The 27,650-nt window shown below is 48.6% G+C and overlaps 1 protein-coding gene across 5 annotated transcripts in view; it reads right to left on the bottom strand.

Moving 5' to 3' along the window:
• Positions 1-27,650, bottom strand: part of frmpd4 (FERM and PDZ domain containing 4) — a 583,956-nt gene that overhangs the window by 205,511 nt on the left and 350,795 nt on the right. The window contains exon 1 of one of the 5 annotated variants that reach the window (XM_078408972.1): positions 27,057-27,330. The exons of the other annotated variants lie outside the window; for them this stretch is intronic. The gene's annotated coding sequence lies outside the window, so the exon portion shown is untranslated. Of the gene's footprint in view, positions 1-27,056; positions 27,331-27,650 lie in introns of those variants that run through there. 5 annotated transcript variants of the gene reach the window in all.

Raw genomic sequence — 27,650 nt, 5'->3', positions numbered from 1 at the left:
CTCGGTGGGCCGAAAGGCCTGTTTCCGCGCTGTATCTCTGAAACTAAAAAACTAAAAAACTAAAAACATTGTTACCAACATGGACCAAAAGCTAATTCCAGTGAGGTGAGAGTGACTATACATACAAGCACACTGAGGTCACTTTGAACATCAACATTGCCAAATATTTCACATGGAACAAGCACTCAGCTCTTCTAAGCTGTGCATCAATGTGGATAACTGCACGTTTTTCCACGTTAGATTTCACCTTCCTTGGTCTCACCCACTCTGTCAGTTTGTCGTTATCCGCTTGAAACCATGTACATACTCCTCTGCACTCCCAATGCCGCCTACTTTTATATCACCATAAAGCTTATGCACTTGGTCCTCCTAGCTAACTGTCTGATGTAGCTTGTGCAAAGCTGCGGCACCCAGCACACCAAACTCTGCCCCATTTTACTAATCATAGCCTGCTAATCTGAGGATGTCAGCGAGACCAAATGCAGGCTCAGCATCGATTCGCTGAACACCTACACTCAGTCCACTTACACCTACATTCTCCCGGTTGCATAACACTTTAACTCCCCCTCCCATTCCCACACTAACCTTTCTGTCCTGGGCCTCCTCCACTGTCAGAGTGCGGCCCAGCGCAAATTGGAGCACAGCATGTTCTATTTCGCTTGGGCAGCTTGAACCCCAGCGGTATGAGCATTGACCTCTCTAAATTCATGTACCCTTGCTTTCCTTCTCCCTCCATCCTGCCCCCTTCCCAGATCTCCGTCTAGTTTTACTGTCCTCCTGATTAGATTTTACTGATTTTATGTCTCGTTGTCACCTTCCCCTCAGTTGACAATGATCTATTCTACGTTTTCCTTGAACCTCATCCCCTTTGATATCTCGTTTACCCTTACATATCTCTATGTCTCCCTTTCCCCTGACTCTCAGTCTGAAGAAGGGTCCCAACCCGAAACGTCACCCATATCTTCTCTCCAGAGGTGCTGCCTGTCCCACTGAGTTACTCCAGCATTTTGTGTCTACAATCTGAGAATGATCCATTTAGTCCCATTCTCTGCTTTCTGAATGACAACCATTTCACAATCCATGTCAACAGGTCCATGTTCCTAGTGAACACAATCCATGTTTACTTGGTCTCCCATTGTTGAATATCCTTCTCTGTGGGATCTTGTCCAGAGCCTTTTAAAAATCCAAATAACCCACATCTGCAGGCTCCCCCATATCTATTATATACATTGAAGAAGGGTCTCGACCCAAAACATCGCCCATTCCTTCTCTCCAGAGATGCTGCCTGTCCCTCTGAGATACTCCAGCATTTTGTGTCTATCTTTGCTAGCAACTCCAGCATTCTCGACAAGCAAGATTTCACTTTCACAAAACCATGTTGGCTTTGCTGAAAACTGTGTTCTGTTTAAAATGTTCCACCATTAGATTCTCCATTAGAGATGCCAGCATTTTCACCACCACTAATCTTAGACCAGCAGGTTCATGGATCCCTGTTTTCTCTCTCTCTCCTCTTTCTTAGGCAGCAGGATCACAGCTGCCTCCAGAGTATTTCTGAAAGCTACAGAACTTTGGAAGTTTAATAATAACATAATCTCTAAAGCCTCCTCTGTCAACTCTCTGGGATGTAAATCCTTGGATAAGTTTCATTTAGTTTTGAGATACAGCGTGGAAACAGGCCCTTCGGCCCATCGAGTCTGCACCGACCAGCGATCCCCGCACATTAACGCGCACGAGGAACAATTTACATTTACACCAAGCCAATTAACCCACATGCCTGTACGTCTTTGGAGTGTGGGAGGAAACCGAAGATCTCGGAGAAAACCCACGTGGTCACGGGGAGAGCGTACAAACTCCGTACAGGCAGCACCCGTAGTCGGGATTGAACCCGGGTCTCCGGCGCTGTGAAGCAGCAACTCTGCCACTGTGCCACCGTGCCACCCATTGGGCATCTGGAATGTATCAGCTTGCAAGCTCACCAATTCTCCAGTTACGACGCTTTGTTAGATGGTTCCTTCCGATTTCATTCTTCCAAAACCCTTGATTCTCAGATATATCTGATTGGATGTATGCACATTCTTCTATAAAGACAGACGCAAAAAAATTTTTTTTAAATTCCTTTCTCATTTCCTTAATTTCCCCAGTCTGTCAGTAGGGTGCCTGTTCTACAGTAGTTTTCTTTTCTCTATCTGCACCTGTACAATCTCTTGCAGAGCACCAGTTTGTGTCTCGCCAATCTACTCTCTTACTTCCTCTTGCCTCTCTTTATCTATGTGCTTATCTTCTCCTTTGCTGAGTTCTAAAATGGTCCCAAACCGCAGGTCTAGTGTTATTTTTGGCAACTTTAGAAGCTTCTTCCTTGGATTAAATGCAATGTGATTTTCTCTTGCGTTAAACACAATGTGACTTTCTCTTTCTCAGCTGCAGCTGAATCACTTTTCCTTTGTGTTAATGTGCCTTAAAGAAATGTATTTCTTTGTCATTTACAGATTTTAAAAAAAGGCTAACTATTGCCTTTCAACAGTCATATATTTCATTGTATTCTCCCATTGCCAACTTGCCCGTCTTACCTTCACAGTTTCCTTTGTGTGGAAGAGAGACCATCGGCGAGACCAAGCACAGGCTTGGCGATCGTTTCGCTGAACACCTCCGCTCAGTCCGTCTCAACCAACCTGATCTCCCGGTGGCTCAGCACTTCAACTCCCCCTCCAATTCCCAATCTGACATTTTTGTCTTGGGCCTCCTCCATTGTCAGAGAAGAGAGACACAAAATGCTGGAGTAACTCAGCATCTCTGGAGAGAAGGGAACGGGTGACGTTTCGGTTCGAGACCCTTCTTCGAGATCCTTCTCCACAGAGATGCCTCCTGTCCTGCTGAGTTACTCCAGCATTTTGTATCTATTTTCGGTGTAGACCAACATCAGCATTTCCTTCCTGCAGATTGCTTTGCATAGAAGCACAACTCTTGCAATCTCACTGTAAAATGCCACCATGCTTCCCCGAACAAGGGGAACATTTGTGGATCATCCCACGACTATGACATCACTTTAGGAGGCCCTCAGGACAGAGTTGCTTGGCCCAACAACTTTCCAAAAAGTCAGATGTAAGCATTAGTGGTGCAGTGGTAGAGTTGATGCCTTACAGTGAATGCAGCGTCAGAGACCCGGGTTCGATCCTGACTACGGGCGCTGTCTGTACGGAGTTTGTACATTCTCCCCATGACCTGCTTGGGATTTCTCTGAGATCTTCAGTTTCCTCGCAAACACCAAAAAGACGTACAGGTTTGTAGGTTAATTGGCTTGGTAAATGTAAAAGAATTGTCCTTAGTGGGTATAGGATAGTGTTAGTGTGCGGGGATCGCTGGTCGGCGCGGACCCGGTGGGCCGAAGGGCTTGTTTCAGCACTGTACCTCTAAACTAAACTGAACATTTTCCCTCATAACCACATTAATACTGAACCATATGTCAGCACTGTTCCAGATGTCAACTTCTCTACATCGGCGAGACCAAGCACAGGCTCGGTGATCGTTTAGCTGAACACCTCCGCTCAGTCCGTCTCAACCAACCTGATCTCCCGGTGGCTCAGCACTTCAACTCCGCCTCCAATTCCCAATCTGACCTTTTTGTCCTGGGCCTCCTCCATTGTCAGAGTGAGGCCCAGCGCAAAATGGAGGAACTGCGCCTCCTATTTTGCTTGGGCAGTTTACATCTGTAAAAGGATGCCACTCGTAGGCAGAGTCTTTTACTATATAAGTTTATTAATGACACTACACATACATTATGCCCTAGCTGTCCGTGGTCATCACTGGCACTAGAGAGCGAGCTGGAGGTGGGGAAGTTACAATTATACCAGAGACAATGGGGAGTGGTTAGTAGTGGTGAGGTCACTATGTTAAAGGAACATGCACTGATCTACATCCTTCCTCTTGGAAACAAAGTGACCACGGCTCATGCGCTAGGCTCAAACTACAAGCAGACTACTCGTACACACCGTACCGGACAGGCGGCCTGACCACTCTCCCAGAGCGGGTGCGCAACCCACCATCCCCTCCGGTCGAAGGAGCAGCATGAACGGGTGCGGGTACAGAGGCTGGGGAACCAGGGGAAGGAGGAGGACTGGGAAGCGATGCACGCGCAGGCGAGGGAGGGGAAGGTGGCTGGGGCGACTGCGGATGTACCGGAGCAGGAGGCACATCAGGCACCGCGGACTGGACGGGAGGTGAATACGGGATCGCGGGAGGCGGTGCAGGCTCGTTTACCAGCATCAGGTGCTGGCGGGTACGACGGTACACGGTGCCCTCGTAGTTGACCAGGTACGACCGTGGAGAGTCAGCATTGCCGACGACCACGGCCAGCCGGTGGTGACCGGAGGTCGACTCCATCCGGACAACCTGGCCAGCGAACAAAGGTGGAAGGGGACGGGACGACCTGTCAAAGGAGCGCTTCTGAATGAGCTGCTTTTCAGTGATGCGCTCCCTGACAGCGGCAGGGCTCCGAGCCGTGGGTTGCAGGGATTGCTGGGAGACGGGGATAGGGGGTCTAGTGGTGCGGGACATGAGGCGCTGGGCAGGGGAACCGAGCGCGGGGTCCCGGGAGATGTTGCGGAGGTTGAGGAGGGCAAGGTACAAGTCCGAACTGTCAAGCCGGCAACGTTCCATCAGTTCCTTAGCGCTGCGGACAGCGCGCTCTGCAAGTCCATTGCTTTGCGGGTACTCGGGGCTGCTGGTGATGTGGCGGAAGTTCCACCGATTTGCGAAAACAGCAAACTCGGCGCTGGTAAACTGGCTGCCGTTGTCGGACTGGAGAGATGCCGGGGAACCAAAGGTAGAGAAGTGGCGGCGAAGCTTCCCGATGACGGCAGCAGACGTGAGGGACGGCAGCAGGTCCACCTCGAACCAGCTGGAGTAGGAGTCCACCAATACCAGGTAGTGTTTGCCACGCCACTCGAAAATATCGGCGGCAACAGCCATCCATGGCAACTCGGGAGCCGGCTGCTGCAGGAGAGGCTGGCGCTGCTGATGAGGTAATAGGCTGTTGCAGGCAGCGCAGGCGGAGACCCTGTCCCGGATCTCCTTGACCATGCCAGGCCAGTAAAACTGTGCTTGGGCCTGGGATAACGTGGCCTCCACCCCTGGGTGTCCGTTGTGGGCAGTGTGGAAGTAGTGATCTCGCAGCGCAGCCGGCACCACAACCTTGTGACCCTTCACCACCACGCCCGCGTGCAGCACCAGTTCATCCCGAACCAGGAAGTAGGGCACGGCACCAGCCGGCAGGGAAGACCGTCGTTCAGGCCAGCCACGGCGGATGACGCTCTCAAGCTGTTGAAGGTTCGGATCAGCGGCAGTGTGTGTGACCAGTGACTGCATCTGCCAAGATGGAACGATGTTGACGTTCAACACCATCAGGTCAGCCGATTCGTACGGATGGCGGGAAATGGAAGGTAGTGGGGCACGGGACAAAGTGTCTGCCACGAACATCTCCTTGCCTTTGCGGTACACGATTTCGAATGTAAAACGCTGCAGCTGCAGCATCATTCGCTGCAAGCGGGACGAGGCTGCGTGGATGGGCTTGTTTAAAATAGAGACCAGCGGCTGGTGGTCTGTTTCGATGGTGAAAGTTTTTCCCAGAACGTAGTCTCTGAATTTGGAGCACGCGAACACCACGGCAAGGAGCTCCTTTTCAATCTGCGCGTAGCGCTGTTCAGCAGGGGTCATTGTGCGAGAGGCATAGGAGACGGGCAGCTGTCGGTCGTCGTAGAGCTGCAGGCAGGCAGCACCAAGGCCGAACCGAGATGCATCGCAGGTGAGGACAATTGGCCTGTTCAGGTCGAAAAACTGCAAAGTCGGGGTCCGTGCGAGTCTGGACCTCAGGGCCACGAAGGCCGATTGGTGGTGCGGGAGCCAGACCCAGGCATTGTCCTTCTTGGTCAGCTCCCTCAGGGGGGCACTCAGTTCGCTGAGGTCGGGTATGAACTTACCCAAGTAGTTGACCATGCCCAGGAAGCGCTGCAGGCCGGGCACGTCAGTGGGAGCGGGCATTTCGGTGATCGCCGCCGTCTTCGCGGGGTCTGGCTTCAGGCCACCCGCCGTGAAAACGTGGCCGACGTAGGTGACTTCCTCAACGCGGAACCGACACTTCCTTCGATTAAGCTTGAGGTTGATCTCACGAGCCTTGTCCAGGACCTGGCGGAGGTGTCGGTCATGCTCAGCGACGTCCCTCCCGTACACCAAGATGTCATCCACGATGATGGCGCATGGCAACCCAGCAAACAGCTGCTCCATCGTACGCTGAAAAACCTCGCTTGCCGAGTTGATCCCAAAAGGCATGCGGAGGAAACGGAACCTGCCGAACGGTGTGCTGAAGGTGGTCAGGAAGGAGGAACGTGCATCCAGCGGTATCTGCCAAAAGGAGCTCTTGGCATCCAGGACCGAGAAAACCGTGGCTGGACCGACCTGTGCCGCGACGTCCTCCACCGTCCGCATGGGGTAGTGCGGGCGTTTAATAGCCAGGTTCAGGTCCTTGGGGTTGATGCAGATCCTGATCTCGCTCGCGTCCTTCTTGGCAGCGACCACCATGGTGGAGACCCACTGGGTGGGGGCACTCACCTCCTTGAGGATGCCCATGTCCACCATGCCACGTAGTGTGGACTCCACGCGGCCCTTCATGGCAAAAGACACACGGTGGGCCGGTCTGACCACTGGGTCGACCCCCGGGTCCACAACGATCTTGTAGGCACAGGGCAGCTTCCCCAGGACGTCATCAAATCGGTCAGGGTACTCGATCAGGGGGTCCATGGGGGCCTGCACCAGGTGGATGTCGCGGTGAAATGAGACCAAACCAAAGTCCTGGCATGCACGGGCGCCCAGCAGGGTGACGTTTTCAGATGCTAGCAGGAGGAACGTGAGGGGCCGAGAGGTCTCCAGAACAGTACAGATAACCGTTGCCTTTCCCACGGCAATCAGAACGCCTCCCCCATAGGCATGGAGGCGGGAGTTGTCAGGAGTAACCCTCTCCCCCGAACTTATCTGCTCGAAGAGGCGCACAGACATAACATTTGCAAACGCCCCAGTATCGACCTTGGCAGGGAAGGAGTGTCCATTGACTGTAACATGCACGGATGGATCCGTTATCAATGCAGGTGCTCCCAAGAGCGAAAACACCAGAGAGTCTCCATGGGAGGAAGTCGTATCTGAGCCATGGAGTACCTCATGTTGGTTCCGGGAACCGGTTTCGCTATCATCGTTGGCAAGGTTGTTTAGACTCCCTCTAGGAGCAGGGACAGGTCTCCCACGAGAACGACAAGCTGCAGAAAAATGGTTCTGCTTCCCGCAGGAATTACAAGTTTTGCCCTGCGCTGGGCAAACGTTATACCTGTGTGACGAGAAGTTGCAGTTTGGGCATCTGCGAGGGGTGACCATAGCGGGCGCGGAGGGGGCGACCCGGGTCTGCGGGTCATTCAATCGCCGGCGGCCGGTGAAATTTATGTCCTGGGGCGCCGGCCGAGATACTGAGCCAACAGCAGAGGCCATGCGTGCGGCATGTATGGCGTCCGTCAGCGACAGGTCAGGCTTCATCAGGAGCTCATCCCGCAGCTTAGAGTTTAGGAGACCGTTGACCAGGACGTCCCTGATCATCTCGTCGGGTGTAATCGTTTGAAGGCGGCACCGCCGAGCCATATGTCGTAAAGATGCAATGAAGGCGTCAACGTGCTCCCCTGGAGTCTGACGCCGCGAGAAAAAGTTGAAACGTTCGATAATGTTATTGGTGGGTATATCGCACAGGGCAGTGAACTTAGCCATGAGACATACCGGGTCGTTGCGGTCCTCCGGAGGGACGAATTGGAACGACGCATAGCGTTCCATTGCCTCCGGACCAGCCAGGTTGAGGAGCAGGTGAGCTCTTATCGCAGCAGTTGCATCAGGATAGGCAATCGCTATATAGTGTTCGTAGTCCCGCTGGAAGACAGTCCAGCGGTGCACTATGTCCTCATCGAAAACGAGCGTGTCCGGACGACGACACGAGGAAGACATGGCAAAGTGGAAGGAGGGGACACAATTGGGAGAAACAAATGATAAACTAAAAACCGATAAACAGGAGACGCAAGTCTACCGTTCTGACACCATGTAAAAGGATGCCACTCGTAGGCAGAGTCTTTTACTATATAAGTTTATTAATGACACTACACATACATTATGCCCTAGCTGTCCGTGGTCATCACTGGCACTAGAGAGCGAGCTGGAGGTGGGGAAGTTACAATTATACCAGAGACAATGGGGAGTGGTTAGTAGTGGTGAGGTCACTATGTTAAAGGAACATGCACTGATCTACAACATCCCAGCGGTATGAACATTGACTTCTTCCACTTTAGGTAGCCCCTGGTTGCCCTCTCTATCCCCTCCCCCTTCCCAGTTCTCCCACTAGTCTTCCTGTCTCCGACTATATCATATCTTTGTCCCACCCCCTCCCCTGACATCAGTCTGGAGAAGGGTCTCAACCCGAAACGTCATCCATTCCTTCTCTCCTGAGATGTTGCCTGACCCGCTGGGTTTTACTCCAGCATTTTGTGTCTACCTTAATACTGAACCATCATTTCATCATTGAAAGACACAACATGCAGACAGGCCCTTCAGCCCACAAGTCGACGTCAACCATTGATTATTCCTGTTCACAGGATTCTATGTTACACCAATTCCTCATTCACTCCCCCCCTACACACTGGGGACAATTTACAGAGGCTGATTAACCGGCAAACCCGCACATGGGCATGCAGCGTAGGTTTACTAGGTTAATTCCCGGAATGGCGGGACTGTCATATGTTGAAAGACTGGAGCGGCTCGGCTTGTATACACTGGAATTTAGAAGGATGAGAGGGGATCTTATCGAAACGTATAAGATTATTAAGGGGTTGGACACGTTAGAGGCAGGAAACATGTTCCCAATGTTGGTGGAGTCCAGAACCAGGGGCTACAGTTTAAGAATAAGGGGTAGGCCATTTAGAACGGAGATGAGGAAAAACTTTTTCAGTCAGAGAGTTGTGAATCTGTGGAATTCTCTGCCTCAGAAGGCAGTGGAGGCCAATTCTCTGAATGCATTCAAGAGAGAGCTAGATAGAGCTCTTAAGGATAGCGGAGTCAGGGGGTATGGGGAGAGGGCAGGAACGGGGTACTGATTGAGAATGATCAGCCATGATCACATTGAATGGCAGTGCTGGCTCGAAGGGCCGAATGGCCTCCTCCTGCACCTATTGTCTATTGTCTATCTTTGGGATGGGGGAGGAGAGTGGGGCATCTGGGGGAAACATATGCGGTCGCAGGGAGAACATGCAAATTCCACACAGACAGAACCCGAGGCCGCAATCAAACCCGGGTCTTGGGTGCCGTGAGGCAACAGGTCAACCAGCTGTTTAACTATTTTTCTTTGAAAATGGCTAATTTTGCTGCTGTTTGTGCCCTTGAGTTGTAGTGCTATTCTGCTGTGATGTTTAATTCCATTCACCACCCCTCAGCAAATGGGGCAGCCCATGCCTGCATGCAGCAAATCCCAGGCAACATTCAGACACGCGATGATAACGTCTCTCTCATTAAAATCCCATGCGATGACCATCTCCAAGAAAAATGTGAACAGTCCTTGAAATTGTGTTGCATTACCGAATGCTACAGTACATCCCTAACCAGTCTGTAGCCACCATAGACTGGAAACTAAACTGGACCAGCCACATAAATTCCATAATTACAAAGGTAATTCAGAGGTTGTGTACCCTGTGAACAGTAACCCAGCTCTTGAATGAATGAATGATTGAATGAATGAATGAATGAATGAATGAATGAATGAATAAGTTTATTGGCCAAGTATGTGCAGATACAAGGAATGTGCCTTGGTGCTCCGCTCACAAATGACAACACAAACACACAGTTAACAATTAAGAATAAAGCATAACCACATTAAAACAATAAGGATACAACATTACGGTCTAAACATGTGGGTGAAAATAAACCAGAGCAAAAAAGAGACTTTGGTTATTGAATAGAACGATCACTCGTGAGGAAAAAAAGCTGTTTTTATGTCTGGCTGTGGCTGCTTTGACAGTCCGGAGTCGCCTTCCAGAGGGAAGTGCTTTGAAGAGTTTGTGGCCAGGGTGAGAGGGGTCAGAGATGATCTTGCCCACTCCCTTCCTGGCCCTTGCAGTGTACAGTTCGTCAATGGGGGGAAGGTTGCAGCCAACAACCTTCTCAGCTATGCAAACGATCCGTTGCAGCCTCCGGATGTGGTGCTTGGTGGCTGAGCCAAACCAGACCATGATGGAGAAGGTGAGGACGGACTCAATGATAGCAGTATAGAATTGGACCATCATTGCCTGAGGCAGATTGTGTTTCCTCAGTTGCCGCAGGAAGTACATCCTCTGTTGGGCCTTTTTGACTGTGGAGTCGATGGTGGCCCCCCATTTAAGGTCCCTGGAGATGATGGTGCCAAGGAACTTAAATGACTCCACAGATGTGACTGTGGTGTTGTTGATGGTGAGTGGGGGGGGGAGGGGAGGGGGATCTCTTCGAAAGTCTACAATTAGTTCAAATTAATTGGAACACCAATGTGTAGGAGAGAACTTGTGGCTAAAGGGATCAGGGGGTATGGAGAGAAGGCAGGTACAGGATACTGAGTTGGATGATCAGCCATGATCATATTGAATGGCGGTGCAGGCTCGAAGGGCCGAATGGCCTACTCCTGCACCTATTTTCTATGTTTCTATTTTTCTAACTGCAGATGCTGGTTTACACCTCTGAAGAAGGGTCTCGACCCGAAACATCACCCATTCCTTCGATCTAGAGTTGCTGCCTGTCCTGCTGTTACTCCAGCTATTTGTGTCTATCGTCTTGAAACACCAAAGTCGTTACACCATCTGCAAAGCACAATCCATGACCATGATACTCCCATGGACATCAACACCATTCAGTACCAAGCAGCCCACTCAATAACATCCATCGAACACAGTCAGCATTTATTCATTTCACCAGCCATTGTGCGTCATGTACAAAATTCATTGCACTTTCTTGTCTCGGCTACAGTGACAGCATCTCTCAGGACTCACGACATCTATCACCCAAAGGGCAAAGGCACGGTGGCGCAGCGGTAGAGTTGCTGCCTTACAGCGAATGCAGCGCCGGAGACTCAGGTTCGATCCTGACTACGGGGAGCCGTCTGTACGGAGTTTGTACGTTCTCCCCGTGACCTGCGTGGGTTTTCTCCGAGATCTTCGGTTTCCTCCCACACTCCAAAGACATACAGGTATGTAGGTTAATTGGCTGGGCAAATGTAAAAATTGTCCCTGGTGTGTGTTGGATAGTGTTAATGTGCGGGGATCGCTGGGCGGCGCAGACTCGGTGGGCCGAAGGGCCTGTTTTCGCGCTGTATCTCTAAATCTAAATCTGGTGCATGGGAACAATACCCGGAAAGAGGCAACAGAGGTTGGACAGAGTGGTAAAGAAGACGTATGGTATGCTTGCCTTCATTGGTGAGGGCATTGAGTTCAAGAGTAATGAAGGAAGTCATGATGCAGCTTTGTAGGACTTAGGTTAAGACTCATTTGGAGTGTTGCAGGCAGGTTGCCCCATTACAGGAAGGATATGGAGGCATTGGAAAGGGTGTCGAGGGGAGTGATGCCTGAATTAGGGGCTGTTAGCTGCAGGGAGAGGTTGACCAGACTTTGATTATTTTCTCCGGAATGCCAGGTTGAAGGGAGACCAGATAGAAGTAAATACAGTTATGAGAGGCGTGGACAGGGTAGATAGTCAGAACCTTTGTCAAAGGAACATGAGCGGCCACAGGTTTAGGGTGAGAGGGGTAAAGTTTAAAGGAGACTAGACCAAGTGGATCCGTTGGGCCCAAACCACACCTGCATTGGTGCAGCACCCTCTCCTCCACACCTCCCCCCCGCTGGCCTTGGCAGCCATGTTCAGATTATGAAAAATGTAACAGTTTAAGAATAAGGGGTAGGCCATTTAGAACGGAGATGAGGAAAAACTTTTTCAGTCAGAGAGTTGTGAATCTGTGTAATTCTCTGCCTCAGAAGGCAGTGGAGGCCAAGCCTCTGAATGCATTCAAGAGAGAGCTAGATAGAGCTCTTAAGGATAGCGGAATCAGGGGGTATGGGGAGAAGGCAGGAACGGGGTACTGATTGAGAATGATCAGCCATGATCACATTGAATGGCGGTGCTGGCTCGAAGGGCCGAATGGCCTACTCCTGCACCTACTGTCTATTGTCTATTGTCTAAAGTAAATCAATAAATGTAAAACTTTGGGAGATTGGTGTGAGAATCTGAGATTTAATGAACAATTTCTCAGCACGAATCAAGATGGAGTGGTGGAGGGGAGTAATGGTTCCTTCCCGTTACGAAATCTTATCCAATCTGGGAACCTGTTCCCTCACATACAATTTGTGAAAGGCAAATTGGCCGTGAATAACCTAATTTAATTTTCTTTCCTGAAGTGACAGGAAAGGTCAATGAAAAGATTGCCATAGATGTCGTCTTAATAGATTTTCGGAGAGTGTTTGATGATGTTGCACTGAAAAGGCCGGCGAGCAAAACTGAGGCCCTTGGCGTTAAAAGGTCGAGACAGCTTGGATAGGAAACTGACTGAGAAGCAGAAAGCAGAGAGGCATGCTAAACAATCGATTTACAGGCTGGAAAATGGTAGCCAGCAAAGAAGGTCAGGAAATAGATAATAGACAATAGACAATAGGTGCAGGAGGAGGCCATTCGGCCCTTCGAGCCAGCACCGCCATGTGATCATGGCTGATCATTCTTAATCAGTACCCCGTTCCTGCCTTCTCCCCATACCCCCTGACTCCGCTATCCTTAAGAGCTCTATCCAGCTCTCTCTTGAATGCATTCAGAGAATTGGCCTCCACTGCCTTCTGAGGCAGAGAATTCCACAGATTCACAACTCTCTGACTGAAAAAGTTTTTCCTCATCTCAGTTCTAAATGGCCCACCCCTTATTCTTAAACTGTGGCCCCTTGTTCTGGACTCCCCCAACATTGGGAACATGTTTCCTGCCTCTAACGTGTCCAACCCCTTAATAATCTTATATGTTTCGATAAGATCTCCTCTCATCCTTCTAAATTCCAGTGTATCCAAGTCTAAATTCCAGTGTATAAGGACTGTATAAAGACCCGTCATTTTTTTAATTGTGGTTGACATATTTATGTAGGTAAATAACTGCAGATGCTGGTTCAAATTGGAGGTAGACACAAAATGCTGGATAACTCAGCGGGTCAGGCAGGCTTATTTCAAGTACATAAACCCTTGTTATAACAGACCGTAAGGGGGAATGGTGTTCATTATTGCCGATGAGTAAAGTATCATCTTTGTTTGTAGTTCCAACAAAGAACCGCAGAAGATGGTTAATACACAAAAGGACACAAAGTGCTGGAGTAACTCAACGGGTGAGCCAGCATCTCTGGAGAACGTGGACAGGTGATCCTGACGGTCAGGATCGCTCTTCAGACTGATTCAGCCTGCTGAGTTACATCAGCATTTTGTGTTGCTTCACCATAAAACTGAGCCATTGGTCTGCACTAGCGAGCCCCTCTTCACCCCCTGCACTGCCCGGTCACACGGCTGTTATTGCGGCTCACGTTGGAGCCTCTGGGGACAGTGCTTCCTTTCCGCCGCTACCAACGACAGACACAGCAAGCAAGCGTTTACTGTGTTTATTTTGTCTCACGCTGCACAATGGAAATCTTATGGAAGTATCACAGCAGCGTGGGTGAGGGGGGGCAATACTTTCAGGACACTTGCACAAGCTTGTGGGAGGAAACCTGTGCCCGAGGAAGGATACAGGGAAGCAGTTTGTAACCTGCACGATTCAGAAGCAGAGTACTATGATCCCCACTCTCCTGCCACCCACCTCAGAAGGTTAGGATGGTGCTGAACCCCTTACCAGTGCACCAACGTCTCAAAGCATGGGAGCGAAGGCGTGCTTGATCATGTGAAACAACTATTCAGCAGGAGAAGGAAAGAGAGGGAGAGGGAGAGAGGGGAGAGAGGGAGGGGAGAGGGGGGAGAGAGGGAGAGGGAGGGAGGGAGGGAGAGAGGGAGGGAGAGAGAGAGGGAGAGGGAGAGGGAGGGAGAGGGAGAGAGAGAGAGAGAGAGAGAGAGAGAGAGGGGGAGAGAGAGAGAGGGGGAGAGAGAGAGAGGGGGAGAGAGAGAGGGGGGGAGAGAGAGAGAGGGAAAGAGAGCGGGAGAGAGGGAGAGGGAGAGGGAGAGGGAGAGGGAGAGGGAGAGGGGAGAGGGAGAGGGAGAGGGAGAGGGAGAGGGAGAGGGAGAGGGAGAGGGAGAGGGAGAGGGAGAGGGAGAGGGAGAGGGAGAGGGAGAGGGAGAGGGAGAGGGAGAGGGAGAGGGAGAGGGAGAGGGAGAGGGAGAGGGAGAGGGAGAGGGAGAGGGAGAGGGAGAGGGAGAGGGAGAGGGAGAGGGAGAGGGAGAGGGAGAGGGAGAGGGAGAGGGAGAGGGAGAGGGAGAGGGAGAGGGAGAGGGAGAGAGGCTGGGGAGTCAGTAGGTTAGTTACATGCCAGAGAAGTGCAGCATTTGACGTCACTGTAAAGGGAAGTAGATCCTGCCTATTTATTCAATTTAGCTATTCATAATTTCATATGCAACCATCATAATGTAAAGCTCGTGTAGGAAGGAACTGCGGTTTAAACCGATGACAGACACAAAAAGCTGGAGTAACTCAGCAGGTCAGGCAGCATCTCTGGAGAGAAGGAATGGGTGACGTTTCAGGCCGAGACCCTTCTTCAGATAATGTTACACTTGTTCACTTGTGCAAGCGCGAATGAAAGACTATGTGTGCCTAAAGTGGGTGGGCATTAAGGAGTCGAGGTTTGCAGTTGATTCAAGGTATTTCTGACTGAAAGGAGTTTGTTATCCTGTGCTGTCGTCTGTCACCATCACGAGGAGACATGCACAAAGCAGATGGAGCCCGGGTACGCTAGTTTTAATGCTCATAAAAACCAAAATGCAATGCTGTCTGAATAATTGTCATTAACACTGGTAACCTGATCTCGTCAAAAAGAACAGCTTGAAAAGCCAAAATATCAAATGCAAAAACAAAGAGTAGGAATAAACGGGTCCTTTTCGGAATGGCAGGCAGTGACTAGTGGGGTACCGCAAGGCTCAGTGCTGGGACCCCAGTTATTTACAGTGTATATTAATGATTTGGACGAGGGAATTGAATGCAACATCTCCAAGTTTGCGGATGACACGAAGCTGGGGGGCAGTGTTAGCTGTGAGGAGGATGCTAGGAGGCTGCAACGTGACTTGGGTAGGTTAGGCGAGTGGGCAAATGCATGGCAGATGTAGTATAATGTGGATAAATGTGAGGTTATCCACTTTGGTGGCAAGAACAGGAAAGCAGACTATTATCTGAATGGTGGCCGATTAGGAAAAGGGGAGATGCAACGAGACCTGGGTGTCGTGGTACATCAGTCATTGAAAGTAGGCATGCAGGTGCAGCAGGCAGTGAAGAAAGCGAATGGTATGTTGGCATTCATAGCGAGGGGATTTGAGTATAGGAGCAGGGAGGTTCTGCTGCAGTTGTACAGGGCATTGGTGAGACCACACCTGGAGTATTGCGTACAGTTTTGGTCTCCTAATCTGAGGAAAGACATTCTTGCCATAGAGGGAATACAGAGAAGGTTCACCAGATTGATTCCTGGGATGGCAGGGCTTTCATATGAAGAAAGACTGGATAGACTCGGCTTGTACTCGCTGGAATTTAGAAGATTGAGGGTGGATCTTATAGAAACTTACAAAATTCTTAAGAGATTGGACAGGCTAGATGCAGCAAGATTGTCCCCGATGTTGGGGAAGTCCAGAACAAGGGGTCACAGTTTAAGGATAAGGGGGAAGTCTTTTAGGACCGAGATGAGAAAGTTTTTTTTCACACAGAGAGTGGTGAATCTGTGGAATTCTCTGCCACAGAAGGTAGTTGAGGCCAGTTCATTGGCTATATTTAAGAGGGAGTTAGATGTGGCCTTTGTGGCTAAAGGGATCAGGGGGTATGGAGAGAAGGCAGGTACAGGCTACTGAGCTGAATGATCAGCCATGATCATATTGAATGGCGGTGCAGGCCCGAAGGGCCGAATGGCCTACTCCTGCACCTATTTTCTATGTTTCTATGTTTCTATGTTTCTATGTTTCTATGTTTCTATGTTTCTATGTTTCTATGTTTCTATGAGGCAACATCTCTACGGCCAGCACGGTGGAGCAGCGGTGGAGCTACTGCCTTACAGCGCCAGAGACCCAGGTTCGATCCTGACTACGGGCGCCGTCTGTACGGAGTTTGTACGTTCTCCCCGTGACCCGCGTGGGTTTTCTCCGAGATCGTCAGTTTCCTCCCACTCTCCAAAGACGTACAGGTTTGTAGGTTAATTGGCTTGGTGTAAATATAAAATTGTTCCTGGTGTGTGTGGGGTAGAGTTACTGTGCAGGGATGGCGGACTCGGTGGGCCGAAAGGCCTGTTTCCACGCTGTACCCCTGAACTAACCGAAACTAAACTCTACCAGCCGTGCCGCTGTGCCACCATCCTCCATTCTCCTCGGAAGTATGAACTCTTTCCCTTCCTCTATTGGCATGAATTCAACCTCGACCTGTTCAGCCTGGATTCATTGTTACCATTGTGATGTGGAAATGGAAAAATAAGCAGCAAGGAAGATAGTTTATCTGTCCTCGGTCTCCTCCATTGTCAGTGAGGCGAAGAGAAAATTGGAGGAACAGCATCTCATATTTCCCTTGGGCAGCTTACGGCCCAGTGGTATGAATGTTGATTTCTCTCACTTCAGGCAGCCCCGGCATTCTCTCACTCTCTATATCCCTCCCCCACCCAAGTCACACCAGCTTCTCATTTTCACCCAACAAATAGCTAACAATGGCCAGTTTCCTTTGTCACAGTTACTTTTTTGCATATCTTTCATTAATTGTTCTTTATCTCTCCACATCACTGTCTATATTTCTTTCTAGATAGAGCTCTTAAGGACAGCGGAGTCAGGGGGTATGGGGAGAAGGCAGGAACGGAGTACTGATTGAGAATGATCAGCCATGATCACATTGAATGGCGGTGCTGGCTCGAAGGGCCGAATGGCCTCCTCCTGCACCTATTGTCTATTGTCTATTGCCAAAGTGGATAACCTCCTAACATCCTCTTCACAGTTCACACTGCCACCCAGCTTTGTATCATCTGCAAACTTGCTTCTAATTCCCTCTTCCAAATCATTAATATATATGGTAAATAGTTGCGGCCCCAACACCGAGCCTTGCGGGACTCCACTCGCCACTGCCTGCCATTCTGAAAAGGACCTGTTTACTCCTACTCTTTGCTTCCTGTCTGCCAACCAATATTCTATCCATGTCAAAACCCTACCCCCAATACCATGTGCTCTAATTTTAGTCACCAATCTCCCGTGTGGGACCTTATCAAAGGCTTTCTGAAAGTCTAGATAAACTACATCCACTGGCTCCCCTTCATCCATTTTACTTGTCACATCCTCAGAAAATTCCAGAAGATTAGTCAAGCATGATTTCACCTTTCATAAATCCATGCTGACTTGGACTTATCCTTTTACTGCTATCCACATTGTTATTACCTCTTTAATAATTGACTCCAGCATCTTTCCCACTACCGAAGTCAGGCTAACTGGTCTGTAATTCCCCGTTTTCTCTCTCGCTCCTTTCTTGAATAGTGGGATAACATTAGCTATCCTCCATTCCACAGGAACTGATTCTGAATCTATTGAACATTGGAAAATAATCACCAATGCGTCCACTATTTCTAGAGCCACCTCCCTGAGGACCCTGGGATGCAGACCATCAGGCCCAGGGGATTTATCATCCTTCAGTCCCATTAGTCTACCCAATACTATTTCTCGCCTCATGAAAATTTCTTTCAGTTCCTCTACCCCCATAGATCCTCTGTCCTCCAGTACATCTGGGAGATTGTTTGTGTCCTCCTTAGTGAAGACAGATCTGAAGTACCTGTTCAACTCTTCTGCCATTTCCTTGTTACCCATAATAATTTCACCCATGTCTGCCTTCAAGGGACCCACATTTGTCTTTGCTACTCTTTTTCTCTTAACATATCTAAAGAAGCTTTTACTGTCCTTTATATTCTTGGCCAGCCTCCCCTCGTACTTCATCTTTTCAGCCCGTATTGCCCGTTTTGTTACCTTTTGTTGTCCTATGAAATTTTCCCAATCCTCTGGCTCCCGGCTACTCTTTGCTGTGTTATACATCTTTTCTTTTGGTTTTATTCCATCTCTAACTTCTCTTGTCAGCCACGGTTGCCTCCTACTCCCCTTAGAATCTTTCTTCCTTTTTGGAATGAAATGATCCTGCGTCTTCTGGATTATGCCCAGAAATTCCTGCCATTGCTGTTCCACCGTCATTCCTGCAAGGATCCCTTTCCAGTCTACCTTGGCCAGCTCCTCTCTCATGCCTTCATAGTCCCCTTTGTTCAACTGCATCACTGACACTTCCGATTTAACCTTCTCCTTCTCAAATTGCAGATTAAAACAAATCATATTATGATCACTACCTCCAAGCGGTTCCTTTACCTCGAGTTCTCTTATCAAATCTGGTTCATTGGACAACACTAAGTCCAGAATTGCCTTTTCTCTGGTAGGCTCCATTACAAGCTGCTCTAAGAATCCATCTCGGAAGCACTCTACAAACTCTCTTTCTTGGGGTCCATTTCCAACCTGATTTTCCCAGTCTACCTGCATATTGAAATCCCCCATCACCACAGTGGCATTACCTTTGTAGCATGCCAGTTTTAACTCCTGCTGCAACTTACACCCTACATCCGGGCTACTATTTGGGGTCTGTAGATAACACCAATTAGTGTCTTCTTGCCTTTACAATTCCTCAACTCAATCCACAGTGACTCGACCTCGTCAGTCCCTATGTCTCCCCTCGCAAGGGGCTGAATTTCACCCCTCACCAGCAGAGCTACCCCACCGCCTCTGCCCACCTGCCTGTCCTTTCCATAGGATGTATAACCCTGAATATTAAGTTCCCAGTCCCGATCCTCCTGCAGCCACGTCTCTGTAATCCCCACAATATCATATCTACCAACCTCTAACTGAGCCTCAAGCTCATCTACTTTACTTCTTATACTTCGCGCATTCATATACAATACTTTTAATTCCTTATTCCTCTCACCCTTCACATCGATCCCTATTACACTTGGCCATACTCTCCTATCCCTTTGTGAGCTTTCTTTCCCGTTAATTCTGGGGTCATTAACTATCCCTTTATTCTCTTTCCCTTTAACTCCACCCTTGACTATCCCATTTGATACCCCACCCCCCTTATTTAATTTAAAACCACCCGTGTAGCAGTGGCAAACCTGCCTGCCAGAATGCTGGCCCCCCACCTGTTACGTTGCAATCCGTCCCTTTTGTACAATTCCCCCTTACCCCAAAACAGATCCCAGTGATCTAAGAATCTAAATCCCTGCCCCCTGCACCATTTCCTCAGCCACACATTCAGGTCCTGTATCTCCCTGTTCCTGCTCTCGCCAGCACGAGGAACTGGAAGCAAACCGGAGATAACCACCCTGGAGGTCCTGCTTTTCAGCATTTTTCCGAGCTCTCTAAAGTCACGCTGCAGAATATTCATCCCCTTCTTTCCGACATCGTTTGTGCCAACATGCACTACCACTTCCGGCTGTTCGCCCTTGAGGATTTTCTGCACTCTGCCCGTGACATCCTGGATCCTGGCACCAGGGAGGCAGCACACCATCCTTGAATCCCGTCTATTGCCACAGAAACCCCTGTCCGCACCTCTCACAATGGAGTCTCCAACTACCACGCTGTTGCCTGATGTCAGCCTCTTTGGTTTGGGCTCAACAGCACTTTTTGCTTTGCAAGCCAGTCTGCCGCTCAGTGTGGTAACATCTTCTTGCCCGACAGCTTCCAAGTGGGTGAACCTGTTCTCAAGAGGTTCAACACCCGCAGACCTTTGCACTCCATGTTTCCTTCCCTTTCTCACCGTCACCCACCTTCTCTCTTCCAGTACCTTCGGTGTAACAATCTCACTGTAGAACTTGTCGAGGAACGATTCCGTTTCTCGGACGAACCTGAGGTCATCAACTTGCTTCTCCAGTTCCCCAACACGGTCCTTCAGGAGCTGTACCTGGATACACTTCTCGCACTTGTAGCAGCCAGAGGCACCATCAGTGTCCCTGACCTCCCACATCCTGCAAGTATTACAATGAATCAGCTTGCTTGGCACTTCCTTCCTTCGTCTCTCCCGCTCTAGCGTTTGGTGTGGCGTCCTCCCTCAGCCTCCTCGCCAAAGACTCGCAGCCAAAGACTCGCACTTTCCTCGCAGGGCACTTCAGGGCACTTCCCTTGACAGGACCGCACCCAGACAGGGCCAGACCCCTTGCTTATATCAGTTGCTAAATTCTCATTTAGACACTGATGTCTGAAGAAGAGTCTCGACCTGAAACGGCAACAATCCCTTCCCTCCAAAGATGCTGCCTGTCCCGCTGAGTTACTCCAGCCATTTGTGTCTATCTTTAGTTATTTTACCACTTGTTTTGGTTATTGATAGCCAAGTGTCTCTCTGGTCAGATGAGAGATGGACTGTGGCTCTGGTTTCGACAGAGAGGTCTGTTTAATTAAGCTTCAGTGGGTAAATATCAACAGCATTATGTGCACAAGAGCTCTTACTTGCAGTATGTTGGTATTTAACATCTTCTTTATTCTTTATTTCTTTATTTTGTACATTGCATCTTCAGTTGCCGCTTTACAGCGAATGCAGCGCCGGAGACTCAGGTTCGATCCTGACTACGGGTGCTGCACTGTAAGGAGTTTGTACGTTCTCCCCGTGACCTGCGTGGGTTTTCTCCGAGATTTTCGGTTTCCTCCCACACTCCAAAGACGTACAGGTATGTAGGTTAATTGGCTGGGTAAATGTAAAAAATTGTCCCTAGTGGGTGTAGGATAGTGTTAATGTGCGGGGATCGCTGGGTGGCACGGACTTGGTGGGCCGAAAAGGCCTGTTTCCGCGCTGTGAATATATGATATGATATGATATGATTACCTTATGGGGTTGTCATTTGATTGCTTGCCGTGGGACTGTGTCCTTGATATCGGTATTTTATACGCCTATTAAAGCCATACCAATCACAAGCTACATGCAATTTATTATACACCAGACCATGGGACATGTTGGGCCCAAACCTCTCCTGCATTGGTGCAGCACCCTCTCCTCCACCTTCCCCCCCTCCCCCCTCCCCCTTCCACCACCCTCCTCCCTCCTCCCTCCTCCCCTCCCCCATCTCCCCCTCCCTCCCCCTCCTCTCCCCCTCCCTACTTCCACTCCCCCTCAACCCCCCTTATCCTCCCCCTCCCTCCCTCTCTCCCCCCTCCCTCCCTCTCTCCCCCCTCCCTCCCTCTCTCCCCCCTCCCTCCCTCTCTCCCCCCTCCCTCCCTCTCTCCCCCCTCCCTCCCTCTCTCCCCCCTCCCTCCCTCTCTCCCCCCTCCCTCCCTCTCTCCCCCCTCCCTCCCTAGGAGATAGATTTAAAAAAAATTATGTGAATAACTTAAAAAATATAACACCGATTTCAATAAAACCTCTTCCATTAGCACCACGTTTTGGCTGTAGTTCAGGGACAAACAAACAAGAGTTTTAGTATATAGTCCCTCTCTTCCCCTCCCCTTCCCAGATCTCCCTCTATCTTCCTGTCTCCACCTATATCCTTCCTTTGTCCCGCCCCCCTGACATCAGTCTGAAGAAGGGTCTCGACCCGAAACGTCACCCATTCCTTCTCTCCTGAGATGCTGCCTGACCTGCTGAGTTACTCCAGCATTTTGCGAATAAATGCCTTCGATTTGTACCAGCATCTGCAGTTATTTTCTTACATCATTATAAATATAATTGAAATAGAGCAATTAATCTTTCCACATTCAAGAGTAACATTGGTCAGAATGTATGGCTGCCATTCTCTCGTGGAGAGATAGCATCAGGTAAGGGTGAAGGGAACCCTCAGACTACTAAATTGCGTCTTTAAAAGTTAAACATACAGCAGTTTACTGGACCAAATGGTTGAGTCATATCTACAGCATATCTATTACTGAACTCAATGGTGGGTAAAAAAAAAATCAGGTTATGTTGTAAACCTGAGGAAAAACTGGCCATCCATCAAGTTCATCTCTTTAAAGATGCTATGTAAAAGCGATCACTTTGTGAACTGTAATTCGTGTGTGCTCGTCCGTGAGTATAATGCTATCAACCTTGTGATCTCTGTATACTGTCAAATTTATTCCTGATCAATGGGCTTCTCTTCTCTCGGCCATGTGCAGACACCATCTGGTCATTGACACGGTGTAGCTTAGACAAATGGAGTTGCTTGCTTTCAATGATAATCATATCCCATTTAATGGTTAAGTGACCGGGAATTTCAGTGGACCCATTTCATGTCCAGTCACAAGTAAATTGTAGATAGACACAAAAAGCTGGAGTAACTCAGTAGATCAGGCAGCATCTCTGGAGAGAAGGAATGGGTGGCTTGAAGAAGGTTCTGAAGAAGGGTCTCAACTTGAAACCTTACCCAGAGATGCTGCCTGTCCCGCTGAGTTACTCCTGCTTTTTGTGTCTATCTTCGGATTAATTCAGCATCATCAGCTCCTCGCTACACACAAGTAAATTTCATTAATGTTCTCTGCACTCACTCCAGGCTCAGTATATCCTTCCTCGTGTAAGAAGTCCAAAACTGCATGCAGCACCATAAATGTTGTGATATCATGAGAGGTAGAGTCATAGAGGGGAGATACATTTCCTCCCGGTGGATGCTACAAGGACTACAAACCATCATGGCTGCCAGCAAAAGACTACAAAACCCACAGTCAGCAGGGCTGCCTGCCCTGCTGACACTGATTGCTGCTGACACTGATTGCTGCTGACACTGATTGCTGCTGACTGATTGCTGCTGACACTGATTGCTGCTGACACTGATTGCTGCTGACTGATTGCTGCCCAGCTGAACCAGATGAGCTGATTGCCTCAGTGAGAGAGCTAAAAGGGAAGGGAAGCAGTGTATTTAAAAGAGAGAGAGACGAAGGGAGGAAGGGAGGAAGGAGGGAGGGAGGGAGGGAGGGAGGGAGGGAGGGAGGGAGGGAGGGAGGGAGGGAGGGAGGGAGGGAGGGAGGGAGGGAGGGAGGGAGGGAGGGAGGGAGGAAGGGAGGAAGGGAGGAAGGGAGGAAGGGAGGAAGGGAGGAAGGGAGGAAGGGAGGAAGGGAGGGTTATATTTTGTAAGAAGGCAGCAAGCTACAGTTTTGATTTAACTACCTGTTTTGGTTTGGTGTACCTGTCTGCAAACAATTAAGTTTACCTGTTTTTGGAAAAGACTAAATATATGGAATTTAAGTTTGACAACAAGAACTTTTCTGTCTTCATTTCTGGCACCCACACCTCCCAACCTTCAAGAGAAAAGCTCCCGACCTCTCAAGACATCACAATGTGTAGGAAGGAACCGCAGATGCTGGCTTACACCGAAGATAGACAAACAATGCTGGAGTAACTCAGCGGGACAGGCAGCATCTCTGGATGGGTGACGTTTTGAGTCAAGACCCTTCTTCAGACTGAGAGTGAATGTGATCACTATAAATGTGGTCTCAGTGACGACGCTCAAGATAAAAATAGTTTGTTATCCCTTTTGATTAAGTTTAACATGCTTTTGTTTCTGAAGCACCCAGGTTTAAGGATTCAACTCCGGGTTCCCACAATCTTTATCAAAACATCTCCCGTCACAAAATGGTCACAAGTGAATCGAGATAACTCTCAACTCAATAATTCCAAAGCAAGAGGGAGAGCAAAGGAAGGCCCGGCGTGGGGGGACCGCCAAGAACTAAGGGGGGGCCACAAATGGGATGTTAAAAATGGTTTGTGTTAAAATGGAATACGTGGAACTTTGTCGGCGCCCTTTATGTGGAGACTCTTTGCATACCTTGGGTATGCAAAACAACGAATATCACCGTGAATTGTCACATGTGACAGTAAAGTATCATTCATTCATTCACTCATTCATTCATTCATTCATTCATTCATTCATTCATTCATTCATTCATTCATTCATTCATTCATTCATTCATTCATTCATTCATTCGTTCACTCACTTTCAGTGCTCTAATAGCCAGTAGGAATGAATTCTTGACTCTACTCTGAGGTTGGAGAGGTGGAGGAGCCGAGGGTGGGCATCCTTCCTGGAAGATACATATCTTCCACATTGTTGCTCTGGTTGGGAGCACTTCTCTTCTCCCTCCCCCTCCTCCTCCTATAGCTGCTGTGAGTGCCGACAATCAGCAGGATTCTTTAAGCTCATTCCACATCTCTCTATGAAGCTTCGAAAAGTATTGGAAATCATCATATACCTTTTGTAGTAATAGCCACAAAAAAAAATCACCCACAATTAAACAAGTCGTTGATGACTGATCAGGGGACCTTTCTATTGTGAAATGCACTTCTACTTTGAGAGTTTAAGGCCACATGTTAACTGGTGTGCTGAGCTCTTAACATGATGACGAACATTATAATCTGTCCCCTCCATTCCCACAGACATTCAGTGTTACATTTGGAAATGTCTTCAATAAGATTGCATGCATCACATGCATGCCTGCTGCCAATGCAATTTCAGAAGCTTTAAGAGTACCCCAAACTTTCAAATTTCTCAACATTTGGGGTCTTTATTAAGCAATATATTGAACATCATCCATTTAAAAACCATACTTGCCTGACGTTACATTAAACCTTTCTCAGGCAAGGTTCAGACAAAATTAAGGGACTATATGGCATTGTGGTCTGTTATGTCAATACATCAATGGTCCATCAGACTGAAGAAGACAAAGACAAAACTAATTAAATGTACCAATTATTTCCCTCCAACATTGTCTTACAGGTTGTAATTTTTTACAAGGAAACCACTAAGTTTAGCTGCATAATATTTTATTGCCAACTAAAAATGATGATAGTTATTTAACAAGGACAGTAACATCATCCAGTGTACAATGGTTCACAATGGGTCACAAGTATTTTATACAAGTCAGATTTAATCAGCAAAAGCAGACACGGAAAACAAAATACATAAAGTTCAATATCGGTCATTTGAAATTCCTTGAATTTGAATGGATCACAAAATTTGGATAATTTATTTGAGATTTTGACATTTCTATGTTGACAATGCAACTGGTTGTCGTAACTACAAGTTGGCCGCACTCCAGTAAACTTAAAACAATATTAGTGTTAGATGAAGCCATTGGCACCAAGCTGGACCTTGGCCTCGGTAAACCTCAAGAGTCAAAAGTGTTTTATTGTCATATGTCCCAGATAGAACAATGAAATTCTAACTTGCAGCAGCACACTGCAAGGGCCAGGAAGCGAGCGGGCAAGATCATCTCTGACCCCTCTCACCCTGGCCACAAACTCTTTGAAGCACTTCCCTCTGGAAGGCGACTCCGGACTGTCAAAGCAGCCACAGCCAGACATAAAAACAACTTTATTCCACGAGTGATAATTCTATTCAATAACCAAAGTCTGTAGTTTCTTTTTTGCTCTGGTTTATTTTCACCCACATGTTTAGACCGTAATGTTGTATCCTTGTTGTTTTGATGTGGTTATGCTTTATTCTTAATTGTTAACTGTATGTTTGTGTTGTCATTTGTGAGCGGAGCACCAAGGCACATTCCTTGTATATGCACATACTTGGCCAATAAACTTATTCATTCATTCATTCATTCATTCATTCATTCATTCCTTCATTCACAACAGAATATGTAAACATAGTACACTATAAACAGTATAATAAACAAGAGAGAAAATAAAAGTTGTCAGATAGTTAGGCACAGGCAATAAATATTGGCACAAAATGCTGGAGTAACTCAGCAGGACAGGCAGCATTTCTGGAGAGAAGAAATGGGTGACGATTCGGTTCGAGACCCTTCTTCAGACGCCTGTCCTGCTGAGTTACTCCAGCATTTTAATATTGGCAATGTCCACACCCCACAGATGATTAAAATGTGACAACCAGCCCCAACAGAAAGGCAGCCACTCAGGACAGGTCTGTGACTTCACTTCAGGCAGACACAAAATGCTGGAGTAACTCAGTGGGTCAGGCAGCATCTCTGGAGAGAAGGAATGGGCGATGTTTTGGGTCGAGACCCTCCTTCAGACTGAAGACATCAGAGTCTGAAGAAGGGTCTTGACCCAATACATCACCCATTCCTTCTCTCCACAGGTGCTGCCTGTCCCGCTGAGTTACTCCAGCATGATTTCCATTGTAAAAACTCTCCCTTGTTCTTCCCAGAAGATGTGCATGGATACTGTGTTGTGCATAGTGGTCATGGCACATCTGGAGAGACTGCCTGTTCCTTGCAGGTCTTCAGTGGAGAGGGTTTCTTCTACACACAAAGTACAAATCACACATGTAAACAGCCAGAATCAAGGGCGGCACGGTGGCACAGCGGTAGAGCTACTGCCTTGCAGCGTCAGCGGCCCGGGTTCGATCCAGACTACGGGCGCTGTCTGTACAGAGTTTGTACGTTCTCCCCGTGACCTGCATGGGTTTTACCAAGACCTTCGATTTCCTCCCACACTCCAAAGACGTGCAGGTTTGTGGGTTATTTGACTTGGTGTAAATGTAAAATTGTCCCCAGCGTGTGCAAGGTAGTGTTAATGTGTGGGGATCGCTGGTCGGTGCGGACTCGGCGAGCCGAAGGGCCTGTGTCCCTAAACTAAACCAAACATTTATGCAGATTGTCCGAGTGTAATTTCAGGAATCGTGCCATGAGCCCAACTTTACTACCCAATCTTATGAACAGCAGTTGTCAATGGCAACCACATCTGTCAAAAGTGGATCTGAATGGGTTAACCTGATACTGAACGTGGAGCGATGAAGCAGGAGCACTCTGTCTCCCTGCCAAATGATGGCACGTCATTGTGGTGGAACTGAATGCCCTGGGTGTGGATTGAAACTACCGGGGCTCCTTCCCAAAAGTTGCCAGTCTTACCTGCAAAATTCAGCTGCATCTGGTCCAGTGGTGAGTCAGAGAGGAATCCAAGCTTGCCTATTCCCCACAGTGTGCTCAGGTAATGACTGCCCTTTTACCAACACTCGAGCAGGCTTTTGATCGAATGCTCAGGTCTGAGCTGAGGCCACACTATTTTTTCATTGCCTCTCTGTGCTTCGGTGCTAACACAGCCACACTCAATGTGTGTTGCATGCTGATTATCGCTGCTGCTGCTGCTGCAGCATGCCCAGCAGTCTCCATGCGTAGGCACATCATAAGCCCACGGTTCAGCTTCCCTTTGTGCTCTGTGCACATTTACTGTGACTGCGTTTTACACTTCCATTCATTTGCACTGCTAGTAAAAAACAATGAGCACTTCCACCCTGAATTCCTCGGCCACTGCCTTCACGATCTTGCTCCTGACTTCTAAAAATTCAACCAGACCTCTAAGTCCCAATTGCTGATTCCCCAAGGCTTTGCAGGCATTGTGTTCAGTTAAGAGACTCGTGTGCATTTGTGTTAGTATAAGGTTTTTCGGTTAGAAGAGAGAGTCCTTTTAGGCGACTGGAACTCTGATTTGCATCAGTTCTGCTG

The sequence above is a fragment of the Rhinoraja longicauda genome, chromosome 12, assembly GCF_053455715.1.
Source record: "Rhinoraja longicauda isolate Sanriku21f chromosome 12, sRhiLon1.1, whole genome shotgun sequence".
NCBI classification, from domain to species: Eukaryota; Metazoa; Chordata; class Chondrichthyes; order Rajiformes; family Arhynchobatidae; genus Rhinoraja; species Rhinoraja longicauda.
This window is presented reverse-complemented; position numbering and strand designations above follow the sequence as displayed.